This window comes from Rutidosis leptorrhynchoides, chromosome 8 (assembly GCF_046630445.1).
Source record: "Rutidosis leptorrhynchoides isolate AG116_Rl617_1_P2 chromosome 8, CSIRO_AGI_Rlap_v1, whole genome shotgun sequence".
Taxonomy (NCBI): Eukaryota; Viridiplantae; Streptophyta; class Magnoliopsida; order Asterales; family Asteraceae; genus Rutidosis; species Rutidosis leptorrhynchoides.
The window spans coordinates 116,796,796-116,812,254 of NC_092340.1; the positions used below are offsets into that span (position 1 = coordinate 116,796,796).

At 30.6% G+C, this 15,459-nt stretch overlaps 1 long non-coding RNA gene across 1 annotated transcript; it reads left to right on the plus strand.

The window, feature by feature from the left end:
• Positions 1-9,891: 9,891 nt before the first annotated feature.
• LOC139862177 (uncharacterized) lies at positions 9,892-10,538 on the plus strand. Its single transcript, XR_011764078.1, has 3 exons — positions 9,892-9,936; positions 10,360-10,424; positions 10,508-10,538. It is a non-coding gene; the product is annotated as an uncharacterized lncRNA (long non-coding RNA).
• The last annotated feature ends 4,921 nt before the right edge of the window (positions 10,539-15,459 follow it).

The following is a 15,459-nucleotide window of genomic DNA, read 5'->3' on the forward strand; positions in this document are numbered from 1 at the left end:
TTTTAATTTTTAACTTTATTTTTATCATTTTGCCCAAAAGAACACAAACCGTGACCCCACTTTCCCCTTACCCACACGACACACCACTTACTAACTTTTTTTCTTATATTTTATTCCCATTAAATTATACAACTACCCCCCTCATCTTTTGATATATTTTATGCATTCACCCTATGTTTATTTATTTATTTATTTTTTTGGTATAACATCTACATTTCCACGAATGTAACTTGCTCCGTATATTTAAAAAATAATAGGGAATAACGAATATACAACTACTTTGCTTGTATAACTCTTTTTCTTATTAAGTTGTTTTTATCGACGGTTAAAAGTTAGTGACGGAATTCCAACGCGAAACTCATCTACCTGATCATTTTCTAGAACAAATCATTATCCTCACGACAAATTTATACTGATATCGAGTGTTGTGAAACCCCCCATCGAGTAAGGCTCGAATTCAATACGCCCAAAACCTCCGAGGTCCATGAAATGAACTAATAAACTTAAGAAAAATAGTTTGCAATTCACCAGGGTCGAACTCTGAAATCTCTTATTAATTGGATATAATTTATTATATATATATATATATATATATATATATATATATATATATATATATATATATATATATATATATATATATATTAGTGATTTAATAAAGAGGAGAGCACTTTTTTGGGGGAAAGTTGAGGGAAAGTAATTTTTTTCGTTTTTTTTTCGTTTTTTTTGAATTTTTATTTTTCAGGCATCAAGATCACATGAAAATATGAAGATTTAAAAAAGACATTTCGTGATGAATGTTATTATTTTGGCGGCAAAACGCTCGGAGATATAAATGACAACATTCACTGCAATGAATGTTTTTCTTCTGAGTTTGTTTTTTAGGGTTTAGAAATTAGGGTTTAGAAATTATGGGTTAAAAATTAGGGTTTAGCTATTAGGGTTTTGAGTTTAGAAATTAGGGTTTAGATTGAATTTTTAATACAAACGGTTTAGAGTTTGGGGTTTTGGGTTTTGGGTAAATATCCTAAACCCTAAACCCTAAACCCTAAATCGGGCTAGATCTTGAAAAAAACTTCACATATGATGGAACATTCGGGAATAATATTACGCATGCTGCATGTTATAAGTTTTTTCTTCGAGCGTTTTCCCGCCAAAATAATAACATGTATCACAAAGTCTTTTTAAATGTTTATATTTTCGTGTGCTCTTAATGTTGAAATTTTTTTTCCAAAAGTAATGAAAAAATAAAAAAATAAATTTTACTTCTCACTTCCTCCCAAAAAAGTGCTTCCCTATATATATATATATATATATATATATATATATATATATATATATATATATATATATATATATATATATACATTAAAAGAGAGTCTCGATTAGCTAATAAATATTTTCAAAACCCCCTTAATTACCATTAGATTAAAAAATTACATTACAATACCCCTTGATCCAACGGTCCTTAATCATCCACTAAAAAATTAGCTAATAAATCAATTTTACATACACTTAATCCCTAAAATACCCCTCTAATAAAAACACACAGTAGCTTATAACAAAATTAGGGTTCCGTTCAATTGGGATACACTTTAGAAAGACTAACAAATTGAACCCATCGATTCAAAGAGATCCTGACTCCGGTGCTAGATATCTATAATCAGAGTTGATATTAATTAGTGTTTTGTAATTGATCCATGGTTTAAGTAACACTCATCTGGTAATTCGTGTTATTCTGTTACCGTTAAAATTTTAATATATAATCTGTAATTGCGTAGATATCATTCTAGCTTCATCTTCGTGGATCGTTCATAGTTCATGGTTGTTCTTTCTACTTATATTTACAGGTAATATTCACTCATCTTTATCTTTTCCCATGAACTCCAGCGGTTTGTTTATATGTTATGCAAATTAATCGATTTTTAATTAGAGTTTTTATGATACGAAACTTGGCATCGTGCTTTGTTTGTTGCATCATTGTTCAGATACTTCGTTATTTGTTGCTTATTGCGTTTTTAGAGTGTATATGTTGTATATTGTTTGCCCTTTTTTATTTGTCACTTTTTTAGGCTTTTTTTCATTACTTGCTGTTGTAAGTCCTTGTGTGTGAATAATTGTCTGATGTTTTTGAACATGCTTGCCTGAATTTACATACGGGGGTTTTATTGTTTTAAGTTTGATGCTTTTTTGTTGTCAAGTTGATTATTGACAATTTGAATCTATGTAGTAAGAACGTTATGAAAAGAAGAAAATTTTATGCTTTTTTGTCATTGATAAAATATGTAGCTTATAACGTGAATGACTAATTTTAATTTGCAGGCTTAGAAACTCAATGCTTGTGTGTTGAAACAAATTTTTTTATTATATGTAGATTGAAATTTTCCGTTCATATTGATTATAAACGTTCCATATTAATTGATTTCGTTGCGAGGTTTTGACCTCTATATGAGACATTTTTAAAAGACTGCATTCATTTTTAAAACAACCATAACCTTTATTTTATCAATAAAGGTTTCAAAAGCATTACGTAGATTATCAAATAATGATAATCTAAAATATACTGTTTACACACGACCATTACATAATGGTTTACAATAGAAATATATTAGATCGACATATGTTTCTTGAATGCAGTTTTTACATAATATCATACAAACATGGACTCCAAATCTTGTCCTTATTTTAGTATGCAATAGCGAAAGCTCTTAATATTCACCTGAGAATAAACATGCTTTAAACGTCAACAAAAATGTTGGTGAGTTATAGGTTTAACCTATATATATCAAATCGTAGCAATAGACCACAAGATTTCATATTTCAATATACATCCCATATATAGAGATAAAAATCATTCATATCGTGAACACCTGGTAACCGACATTAACAAGATGCATATATAAGAATATCCCCATCATTCCGGGACACCCTTCGGATATGATATAAATTTTGAAGTACTAAAGCATCCGGTACTTTGGATGGAGTTTGTTAGGCCCAATAGATCTATCTTTAGGATTCGCGTCAATTAGGGTGTCTGTTTCCTAATTCTTAGATTACCAGACTTAATAAAAAGGGCCATATTCGATTTCGATAATTCAACCATAGAATGTAGTTTCACGTACTTGTGTCTATTTTGTAAATCATTTATAAAACCTGCATGTATTCTCATCCCAAAAATATTAGATTTTAAAAGTGGGACTATAACTCACTTTCACAGATTTTTACTTCGTCGGGAAGTAAGACTTGGCCACTGGTCGATTCACGAACCTATAACAAATATGTACATATATATCAAAGTATATTCAAAATATATTTACAACACTTTTTAATACATTTTGATGTTTTAAGTTTATTAAGTCAGCTGTCCTCGTTAGTAACCTACAACTAGTTGTCCAACGTTAGATGTACAGAAAAAAATTGATATATATTATCTTGAATCAATCCACGACCCAGTGTATACACGTCTCAGGCTAGATCACAACTCAAAGTATATATATTTTTGGAATCAACCTCAACCCTGTATAGCTAACTCCCACATTACTGTATATAGAGTGTCTATGATTGTTCCAAATAATGTATACACATGGGTCGATATGATATGTCAAAACATTTGCATACGTGTCTATGGTATCCCAAGATTACATAATATATTAGAATACATGTATAATACAATATAAGTTAGCTAGGATATGATTAATATAGATTTGTTACCAATTTTCACGTTGCTACAACAAGAAAAATTATCCAATCTTGTTTTACCCATAACTTCTTCATTTTAAATCCGTTTTGAGTGAATCAAATTGCTATGGTTTCATATTGAACTCTATTTTATGAATCTAAACAGAAAAAGTATAGGTTTATAGTCGGAATTATAAGTTACAAGTCATTTTTGTAAAGGTAGTCATTTCAGTCGAAAGAACGACGTCTAGATGACCATTTTAGAAAACATACTTCCACTTTGAGTTTAACCATGATTTTTGGATGTAGTTTCATGTTCATAGGAAAAATTATTTTTCCAGAAGAACAACTTTTAAATCAAAGTTTATCATAGTTTTTAATTAACTAACCCAAAACAGCCCGCGGTGTTACAACGACGGTGTATGTCCGGATTTACAGTGTTCTTCGTGTTTCCAGGTTTTAAATCATTAAGTTAGCATAACATATAGATATAGAACATGTGTTTAGTTGATTTTAAAAGTCAAGTTAGAAGGATTGACTTTTGTTTGCGAACAAGTTTAGAATTAACTAAACTATGTTATAGTGATTACAAGTTTAAATCTTCGAATAAGATAGCTTTATATGTATGAATTGAATGATGTTATGAACATCATTACTACCTCAAGTTTTCTGGATAAAGTTACTGGAAATGAGAAAAAATGGATCTAGCTTCAAAGGATCCTTGGATGGCTTGAAAGTTCTTGAAGCAGAATCATGACACGAAAACAAGTTCAAGTAAGATTTCCACTCGAAATAAGATTGTTATGGCTATAGAAATTGAATCAAAGTTTGAATATGAGTATTACCTTGTATTAGAAAGATATCTTACTGTAAATAATAAAGATTTCTTGAGATTGGATGATCACTCTACAAGATTGGAAGTAAGCTAGCAAACTTGGAAGTATTCTTGATTTTATGAAACTAGAACTTGTAGAATTTATGAAGAACACTTAGAACTTGAAGATAGAACTTGAGAGAGATTAATTAGATGAAGAAAATTGAAGAATGAAAGTGTTTGCAGGTGTTTTTGGTCGTTGGTATATGGATTAGATATAAAGGATGTGTAATTTTGTTTACATGTAAATAAGTCATGAATGATTACTCATATTTTTGTAATTTTATGAGATATTTCATGCTAGTTTCCAAATGATGGTTCCCACATGTATTAGGTGACTCACATGGGCTTCTAAGAGCTGATCATTGGAGTGTATATACCAATAGTACATACATCTAAAAGCTGTGTATTGTACGAGTACAAATACGGGTGCATACAAGTAGAATTGTTGATGAAACTGAACGAGGATGTAATTGTAAGCATTTTTATTAAGTAGAAGTATTTTAATAAGTGTCTTGAAGTCTTTCAAAAGTGTATGAATACATATTAAAACACTACATGTATATATATTTTAACTGAGTCGTTAAGTCATCGTTAGTCGTTACATGTAAGTGTTGTTTTGAAACCTTTAGGTTAACGATCTTGTTAAATGTTGTTAACCCATTGTTTATTAAATCAAATGAGATGTTAAATTATTACATTATCATGATATCATGATGTATTAATATATCTTAATATGATATATATACATTAAATGTCGTTACAACGATAATCGTTACATATATGTCTCGTTTCAAAATCATTAAGTTAGTAGTCTTGTTTTTACATATGTAGTTCATTATTAATATACTTAATGATATGTTTACTTATCATAATATCATGTTAACTATATATATATATATCCATATATATGTCATCATATAGTTTTTACAAGTTTTAATGTTCGTGAATCGCCGGTCAACTTGGGTGGTCAATTGTCTATATGAAACCTATTTTAATTAATCAAGTCTTAACAAGTTTGATTGCTTAACATGTTGGAAACATTTAATCATGTAAATATCAATTTCATTTAATATATAAAAACATAGAAAAGTTCGGGTCACTACATAGATCACCACCATTGGTCAAAATTTTGAGATCAGAGTTGATAGTCGATATTCTATCAAAAATACATATGGAGAATACGTATTGTGCATTAGCAAGTTTTTTTCTCATTTTTTGTCAAATTCGGGTATGGTTAATTGTGCATATTCTAACTTCTTTGTTTGTAGGTTGAAGTGGGCTGGATCAACCTATTCTTGCATCTTTCAACAAAAAAAATCAACCTATTCTCGCTTCTTTGTTTGTAGGTCACTTGTGCAGATTGAAAGTATCAAGACACGAAGACATAAAGAAATAAAAGTGATAGTTATCATCAAAAACTGTTGCCAACAACTATCGGTTAAACAACATGATCGTCATTGGTTTAAGTTATAGATTCCTAACATTAAATTGATTTCTAATGTTGTTTCACTTTAAGTTTGTTAATGTTTATGAGTTTTATAGGTTTACTTTAATGTTCATATATGAGTTTTTGTAGGTTATGAAACAAATAGATGGATCACTGTTTGATTGGGTTGGAACGTTTAATGCCGCTACATATAAGGTAAAAATACTCATATTCATCGACTATTTCTTATTGATTGATTCAATTATCAATAGCTTGAAATCGATGGTTTTGCATCGTTGACATTATTATTTTCATCATAAAATCACAATAACACCATCTTAGCATTTTGGTATGTTTTTGTTTGTTATCTCAAACTTTCTTCACTTTCATTGATAGTAAGATGTTTATGATATTATAGAAGAGACTGTGAATTCAGATTCTAAGATGGTTGCATTTTTTGTTTTTGAATTTTATTGATGAATTTGTTATAATGAATTTGTGGTTGCCACTTTCCTACAGTTACATGTCTGACAATTTCCGGATTTTTGCACCTTCGACCACTTGGAACAGGTGTGCTGAATGGAGACTTTTCAAGGAGAAGCGGTTGAGAGTAATTGAGAAGTGTCATCATCTCATTTACTTGCTTATGTTGCACCTCTGATCGAAATGGCAATTAAAATTGTCGAAGAAGGTGGTTACCAGTACCCGTATTTTTACTACTTCTTGTGAACATCCATGTGAGTTGTCCATAATTCTTATCAATGGCAAGTACCATGGTTTGCAGGACCTGCTTCTGTTGCACCTTTGCTTAATTCTTGATGGTTACCATCCAAAACTCTAATTATGTTATTTAGATGGTTTTAGTAACTACCATTATCCGTCGTTGTGTTAGTTGGAGAACACACCTAATGAAGTCATTTGATGACATTACACCTTCTTGAGAATTCAACAATTCGGGTTCATAATCAAAACCATCATCAAACGATATCATGTTGATCTTAAGGCAGCTTTATAAAAATTAAAGTGTTGATCTTAAATTGATTTTAATGTTGTTTTTTGTAGGTGACTGTCAGTTAGGATATTATAATCAAATTGCTCATCTTCATATGCATAAAGGATTGATGAAACATGATTTTTGATCTTCATCAAGAACACCAGTTATCTGTTTTATATAGGTGGTATCACTAATTTAGTTATTTACAACTCAAAGGTCTGCTGGTATTGACATTTCATCTAATGATTTACTATATAATTTATAATTTAAAAAAAAAATTATAATGAATAAAAAGACTACAAAAATTTCATATTTAAAGCATACATGTAGCATGTAAATGTTTATTTTTCTTGAATTTGTTACAACTTTATGAGAAGCAACTTGCTAATTGTCGTGTTGTTTGAGCTTTTCAACGATCAAAGGAGGACACTTCATTCTACTATGTATTTCAGAAGGTCGGACGAATAATGGGATAAAGTGAATTGTAAGTTCGTATTTCGTATTCCAACATCGATCATATATCTAAATTGATAAATTGTTCATTATGCTTTTGCTAAAAGGTTTGAGTTTGACACATTCGTCATATAATCATGAAGTGGCATTTATACCATGTACTTCTTAATTAGTAGAAAATAGTGTATATAATAATGACTTGAAATGAATTCTGTAAGTTGTTCAATATTGACACCTTAATTAGTTATAAAGAAAAAACTTACTTTTCGTGTGAAACATTGATGGGTTGACCCGTTTCAACCCTCATGGCCATATATTGATGAAATATTCAACCTGCCACACCTCTCTGGTGGTGGTGGTATTACTACTGATGCTGCTCCATACAATTTGTCTGTATTGCACATTGTTTACGTTTACGACACTTTATGTGTAGACTGTCCTGGTAGTAAAAAAATATGTTAATATGTTCCTTGGACTGTTTCATGCTAAATGTCACCCTCTTTCTATTATGTTTTGTTTGTAATATGTTATGCATCTTTTGTAGAAACACAAAAAAGAAACGACGACGACAGATTACATGCTCAAACCCATGTTCCTATTTTTTGTAGCTATAACATTATTTATAGTATTGTACATTAGTATTAACAAACTCCAGTTCCGCTGTAGCTTTCATCAACGCTTGATGTTGTTGTTACTATTGTTACCACATCAAGGATCTGGGTCAAGACTGCTACACAACTCAAGGTTTGGGTCAACTTTACTACTGTGTAACTTTTATGGGCCAGTTTTACTTCTTGCTCTGTGATATGGGTCAAATGTATTTATTCAGACTGCACTTGGTCAATTTTACTACCGTGTAACTTTTATGGGTCAGCTTTTCTTTTTCAATGTACCTATTTGACTGTGCTTTTGATAGTTGGTGGTGGTGATGATGGTGATGCTGCTGGTGGTAGTGGCGCTACTGCTCAACAAGTAGCAGCAGCTGCACACTGGTCAACAAAGTAGGGTTTAGTGTTGTCAGTGGAGAAATCTACCTGCTGGAGAAGTAACAAAGTATTTTGTGCCAACTATCAATAAAGAAAAGATTTAGGATGGTCTTTACAGTGGTATTTATACATGACACATTCTCATGACTAGCAAGATGGTCATTCTTTTTTTTCAAAGCTTTACTTTCAGTTATGTTTGATGTTTCAAAACATAACCAGGGGTTCACTCTGCATCTTTATTATATAGGTGAAACAATAAAGTGAAATACAAGTGCAGCCGCATTAGGTGATCGTTTTTGTTCACCAAATTGGAATCAATCAGGTTGGTGTTTGATTATGGCCTTATTAGTATATAATTATGGGTCGTTCATTAACTACTTACTTTTTCAACTATATTTTCTCATAAGTGGTGAAGTGACCAATTTAGTTGGATTTTAAACCTGAAACCGTGCAAATTTATGTTTCTTTATGCGTTTCGGTTTTTGTTAGTTTGTGACGTGAAATTTGATGTTAATTTGATAGTAATTTTATCCCCTCAATCAATTTGTGTGTTTTCCAACAGGGAATGGGTACAATGATGGACTTTATTCACTTCTTCTTCGGGACTAAAATTCACATCTTGCAAAGTTAGCTATTTCCATTGCACCCTCCACTTAAGTCCGTTATTTGTTAAATTTACAATGCCACCTAAGTCAAAGTAGGTATGTCGTTTTGAATTTGTTTCATCGTCTGTACCCACGAGTGCACTTGATGAAAGTTCTGTCACTTCGTCAGCGTCTAAAAGAAGCTGTAAAGTTCACTCAGTCGGTTCATCAAGCAACGTAGGTATGTATGCATCAATTTGTTATTGTTTTGGCTTATTAATATTAGGTAATAAATTAATTTTAAATACACACTGTCTCTAAATTACCCCTTTTAATCTTCTAATTAGCGTTAAAAACACGGTATTTCTTTTCCTCCCATCAACAATTAAACACACACTTTTCCTCTGTCGAACCCTAATCCTACTCGATCATCACCATCAGTGGTTAATTGCTCTTTCTTCAGCTTCAAATTACATAATTTATGTACTTAATTAATATAGAGTTTGTAAAATTCATGTTAAAAATATAAGATATGTTGTTTGAATAAGGTTGTATAAATTAGTTGTATGTATTGTATACATGTGAATATGTGATACTATTATTATATAGGGGATATGAGATATATATAAAAAAAAAAAAAAAAAGATATCTTCTATCGATTGAATGTGGGCATAATTACATGTGGTTTTATTGTCGATAAATTCAAAGGTACATGTTCTTGTGTTTATTTAATTTATGGTTTAGGATTTAGGGCTTAGGGTTCAAGCAATCGGAGTGTTCGGTAATGAAATTACCGCCAAAGAGAGGTATGAAATAACCCTGTTTAGTAACCCTATCTTTGTATTTCATTTAGTTTTTTGGAATTATATTGAATTTGATTAGGTTTTTAACGCAGGTTATGGTTCTCTCATTAATCAACATTGTCGATAAATTCAAAGGTACATGTTCTTGTGTTTTTTATTTTATTTTATGGTTTAGGGTTTCGGTTTCGGGTTTAGGGTTTAGGGTTTACTGTTTATGTTTACTGTTTACGGTTTACGGTTTATGGTTTAGTGCAAAAAAATATTTGAGTGCCTAACATTGAGTACAAAATCGTTTCAATTAAAATTGTTTGAATCGAAACCCTAAATATGGTCAAAAACTATTTAAGTGCAAAAAAAAAAAAAAAAAACATTGTACTCAATCATGGCGGTCATTTAAATCTAAATAGTCAAATCCATTCAAGCCTGATGTCCTTTATTGGCTACCTTTGCAATGTCAAAACCCTAAATATGGTCAAAAAATTTTTTTTTTTTTTTTTTTGCTTTTTTTTACACTTTTTTGTTGCATACTGGAATTTCTTAACATATGATGATTCGCAGGTTAAAAAGGTCAAGCCTGATGTCCTTGTTGGCTTTCTTTGCAATGTCAAATCCCACATATAATGGTTCATGACTGTAAAGCCTCTCTATATATTTTCATTTGTGGGACCCAAGTGGTATTTAAAGACTAATGTAATTTCTGAAACAGCTGAATGCACTGCTGTCGATGATGAACACAGCTGAATGCACTTCGGTTGTTAAGGCTTCAAATGGCCAAAAAATTCTTTTGGAATGATCAGAACACGTGAGCATGAAAAAGAATGTGACAGGCCCCGTTGCCTATATTCACTTTGAGTGAATATAGGACTTGCTACACATATGGTTTTGCAAACAAGAACAAGCTCAGTCAAGGTGGTTTTGGACCAGTTCACAAGGTTTGTTCTTCAAATTAAGCGAATTTTTTTGTGTAAATTTAGCCTCTACGTCGAATGTGATTACCGAAGAGGTGTTATAAATGTCTATTCCTATTGCGAACGATTGCACAATTCCATGTCTCCGATTCTTCAAATACACGTTATCTATTGTTTTTGTTGCATACACTGTGAATACTATTTTAGTTCGTTGTTAATGGAATTGTAACTGTTACTCAATTATTTATTTATTCATGACCACCTCATAAGACTAATGACATTAACGAATATGTGAGAAACTACACCAAAGACTTGAGAAAGACGTCGAAAAAGTTCCATTATCGCCACTTGCAACTTATAGATCGAAGCTATTACGTGAAAAGTTTGTGTTGGAGATTCAAAAGATACTCAACACAAGACAAAAAGCTATGACATTATTCACAATTCATGATCACCTAAAAAGATTAATGACATTAACGAATATGTGATAAACTACACCGAAGACTTAAGAAAGACATAAAAAAAAGTTCCATTATCGTTGCCTGCAATTTTATAGGTCGAAACTATTAGTATATACGAACAGTTGATCACTACTACTTTCGAATTAAATCTGTTACTTTGAAATTTTGGAATGTTATATTGTTTATTTGTGTTATTATGGTTGAAAATTGTCTTAAAATATCATCATTTAATATTACTAACTAATAAATCATATAGTTTAAGGATTTCTATTAATCAAGAACAAGTTGATGTGGTTTAGGTTTTTTTCTTTCAATTCCCTAGCATTTATGTTTCAGTTACTTTATTTCCATTTCAATACTGGTTTCTTTATCTAGCTGTTATTGTACGTACAAGTAAATATGCTTAATGGATAAAAATGATGCATTCAAATACAATAGAGAAACATATAGATCGTATGGAAAAAAAATCAAGTGTCCTTGCATATATTAGTGATGATTTTGCATTAACTTTATAAATAACCGGATAAAAAATATTACACATTCACGTTGAGAGTTAATGGTTTAAGGTTAATGAATTGCTATATATGGTTTATAGTTTATGGTTTATAGTTTAGGATTTAGGGTTAAGGTTTTAGAATTTATGCTTTAGGGTTTAGGGATTAGAGTTTAGGATTTAGGGTATAGGGTTTACAGTTTAGTGTTTAGGGTTTAGGGTTAAGGGTTTAGGGTTTAGAATTTAGGGTTTAGTTTAGAATTTATGGTATAAAGTTTAGGGTTTAAAGTTTTATGGTTTAGGGTTTAGTGTTTAGTGTTTACATATAGGGTTTAGGGTTTAGCGTATAGGGTTTAGAGTGTAGGGTTTAGTGTTTAGATTTTAGAATTTATGGTTTAGGATTTAGGGTATAGTGTTTAAGGTTTAGGGTTTAGGATTTAGGATTTAGTGTGTAAGGTTAAAGGTTGTTGGTTAAGGGTTTAGGGCTGATTTAAGGTTTAGATATAGTGTTTAGAGTTTAGTGTATATGGTTTAAGGTTTAGTGTTTAGGGTTTAGAGTTTAGTGTGTAGGGTTTAGTGTTTAGGGTTTATGGTTTAGTGTTCAGTGTTTAGTGTTTGCGGTTTAGAGTTTAAGGTTTAGTGATTAGTGTTTAGGGTTTAGTGTTTAGGGTTTAGGGTTTAGTGTTTAGGGTTTAGGGTTTAGTGTTTAGGGTTTAGGGTTAAGTGTTTAGGGTTTAGTGTTTAGGTTTTAGGGTTGATGGTTTAGGGTTTATGGTTTAGGGTTTAGAGTTTAGTGTATAGGGTTTACGATTAGATTTTAGGGTTCAGGGTTTAGTGTGTAGGGTATAACGTTGGTAGTTTAGAGTTTAGTGTTGGTTTAGGTTTTAGAGTTTAGGGTTTAGATATAGGGTTTAGGGTTTAGACTTTTGTGTATAGGGTTTATTATTTAGTGTTTAGGGTTTATTGTTTACAGGTAAGGGTTTGGGGTTTAGATTTTAGAATTTAAGATTTAGGGTTTAGGTTTTAGGGTTTGGGGTTTATTGATTAGCGTTTAGGCTTTAGAGTTTAGGGTTTAGTATGGTTAAGGTTTAGATTTGGGGTTTACGTTTAAGGAGCGAGAAAAGTTTACATATTGATCAACGTTATTTTATTGAATGATTAATCTACAGCAACTTCACAAACATTTTGTTTGTCAACAGTTTAAGAAAATAGTGAAAAAGAGGAATGCCTGTATCAACTGTAACGGTGTTGAATTAAAAGTTGAAATTACCTAAAAATGTGAGATAGGATTCATAAGCAGTGGCTAGCCTTCAATAATGTATCAATTAAATTTAAAACATGGAAATATCATTTGCTTCACTATAATACAACAAGCTTATTAGAATTTAACGATTTATGATGTAGATATGTGCTTAACCAAGTTTGAAGATGAAGTAACACATACAAATAATACATCAACCTACCTTAAACGACTTACAATGGCACCACACATGCGTTTTCCATCTTGCATCAAACAAATTATGGATACTAATATGCATCCACTGGTATTTTTCTTTGCCTACACACATCATATCTATTTACAATGTTCCGTTCAATATTATGTTAATGTTAATATTACTATACATGTTTTGATTTTAATTTTAGAAACTTGCGAAGTCCGGGTGATCACACTAGCCAAACCAACATTGATGTCCATTACCGGTATCAGTATAATCCTATCGCTAATGATGAAAATAATGATAATGACAACAGCTCAGGTTTAATTTACTTGGGACATCAAAGTAATGAAGAATTGGATCTCGAATATAATACAGAGTAAATGAATGAAGAAACCAACCTGCACAGCCCAACAATGATCTACACGACCGAAAAGTTGTCTTTCCTTTACCAGGCAGACATACCTGGGTACGAAGCCTTTTCAATGTCAATGAAAAGTATTTGTCGTTATTTAATTCTAAGTTTAACGAGAATTCGTATTTATTAACTATCGAAATATCATCAAATAAACAAACTTTTTAATTATAATCAAAAAATGCATGAATGATATGGATGAACAATTGCAAATGTTTATGGATTATTTAACGATTAAAATATGAATGTGATTTAGCGGCTGCCGGAAGAGCACTTGTCTATGAGTGTCTCGATCTAAACAACAAAACTCATATATGGGGTTTGAAGCAAGAAAAAAGATCAAATAAAAAGTATGTTTCTAAAGGGTGGTTAAAGTTCTTAACTGTAAATGGGTATGTTCCGGACGACAAGTGTTTGATTGTGTCCCTGCGTGATGAACGCAGGTTCATCATGGTCCTAGATGGAACTCACCCGGTGTAACAGTTTGTTTTCGGTATCAGAGTCTTTTGATTCTGCAGGATATCCATTAATTTGTGTAGAAGTGTTAATGAATATGGATTTAGTTTCTTTCTATTTTGATGCTTAGGCATGTAATTATTAAACACTTTAAGATATAACTTATGGTAGCTTAGTAACCATTGAATAGTTTGACACGTAACTGAACTTTATGATATGCCACTCGATGAATGATGATAATTTTTATATGCTACCTGATCTTATCATAAAACACAAGTTGCAACAAAATAACTAAAATGTATGATTTTTATGTTTGTATAATCTTATTCTTCTGCATATTATAAATAATTGTCAATATAAATATATTACAAATAGTATTCTTATGAAAACATCAACTTCATAGATCATCTTTTATTGTTAGATTGTTTGGATAACCAAATTCAAAACAAAATAACAAATACAAAGGGTATTAATAAATGATTTTACCCTTAAAAAATCTCGCGAAATCGCGGGTCTTTAACTAGTATATATATATATATATATATATATATATATATATATATATATATATATATATATATATATATATATATGCATGCTTATAAACCTGATAATCATCATAAAGTTGTTTACGGAATAAAAAATTATATATTTATATATTTATATATGAAAAAAGTTTTGTATTTGTAATTTTTTTCTACCTAATATGAATCCTCATTGTTTGTTCCAAGAAAAATAGAATAAAGTCATCCATAAAAATTTAAAACTCCGTTTTAGATTCCTTTAATTAAAAATTAAAATGATGAATATATGAATATTAAAAATTGACGCGTCACTAGTGACAAATAATGGTTTTTACAGGTATAAAAAGTATTTGCATTTGGTGAGAGTATTTACCGTCAGATTAGAAGATTAAATTATCATCATCAGTACACTTGAGGGACAGAAATTACTCTAGTAATTTAAGCATGCAACAACAAAATTCACATGGAATCTTTGATCAATTCAAATTAACCAAAACCTCTCAATATATATAAAAAAAGTTAAACAAATTTATAGATAACTTAATATATATTGTATTAACATTTGGATTAGATTTAGATATAAATTTTAATAATTATTATATTAACATTCCTTTGTTGTAGTGAAATTTTGAGAAAATAATATTGATTTTTAAATTTTTTTTTTTTTTTTTTTTTTTTTTTGAAAAGCAAATAATATTATTAATAATGGAATATCAAAGTTACAAGGCCCTATGTATACTATACAATTGTGAAATGGAGATGCACATTCAGGAACTAATTTAGCGAGGGTAGCGACGAGAACTATAACAAACTAAAGAGGGAATATGAACTTGAAGAAACAAGCCGAGAAAGAGAGGGAAACAGTGACGATCCAGCGCCTACAAAGCTTCCACACTCTATCCCGATTAATCAGACCCTCGATAGAAGAAATAGAATTCGCAGCTACACTACATTGAGAGGGTATG